The sequence below is a fragment of the Gavialis gangeticus genome, unplaced genomic scaffold (genome assembly GCF_001723915.1).
Source record: "Gavialis gangeticus isolate Ggan-Ray unplaced genomic scaffold, GavGan_comp1, whole genome shotgun sequence".
NCBI lineage: Eukaryota > Metazoa > Chordata > Crocodylia > Gavialidae > Gavialis > Gavialis gangeticus.
The window spans coordinates 94807828-94808500 of record NW_017729024.1 but is presented as its reverse complement, the minus strand read 5'-3'; the positions used below and the strand labels follow the sequence as shown (position 1 = coordinate 94808500).

Genomic DNA, 673 nt, shown 5'->3' with positions numbered 1-673 from the left:
CCTGAGGACCAAGCCCTGCGGAACCCCACTGCCCACGTCCCTCCAAGTCAAAAATGACCCATCAACTACCACTCTCCAGGTGCGGCCCTCCAGCGAGTTGGTGACCCATTTGACTGTGTAGGTGTCCACACCACAGTCCCCCAATTTCTTAATGAGAACGGGGTGAGAGACAGTGTCAAAAACCTTCTGAAAGTCCAGAAAGACTATGTCAGCTGCTACCCCTGCATCTAAGGATTTGGTGACCTGGTTGTAGATGGCCACCAGGCTGGTCTGACAGGACCTGCCTCTAATGAACCCATGTTGGTTGCCCCTAAGCATAATCTCCCTGCTGGCCCCTTGTGGACATGTGCCAGAATAATTCTCTGAAAAAGCTTACCCAGGATTGAGGTAAGACTAACTGGCCTATAGTTCCCCGGGTCCTCCTTACTCCCTTTTTTGAAGATAGGAACCACATCGGCCCTCATCCAGTCCTCCAGCACCATACCAGAGCACCACAAGTGCTTGTACAGCTGTGCCAGTGGTTCTGCAATGACCTCAGCTAATTCCCTCAGCACTCTGGGGTGGAGATCATCCAGACCAGCTGATTTAAATACATCCAGTCCCTCCAGAAGTTCCCTGACTAGATCCTCCCTGATCCATGGCCTAGGTGCACCTCCCCTGGGGCCTGAGGGGG

The 673-nt window shown here is 53.2% G+C and overlaps 1 long non-coding RNA gene across 2 annotated transcripts in view; it reads right to left on the bottom strand.

Annotated features, from left to right (window-relative positions):
• LOC109297569 overlaps positions 1-673 on the bottom strand; it is a 243259-nt gene that overhangs the window by 137779 nt on the left and 104807 nt on the right. The gene's annotated exons all lie outside the window — the stretch shown is intronic.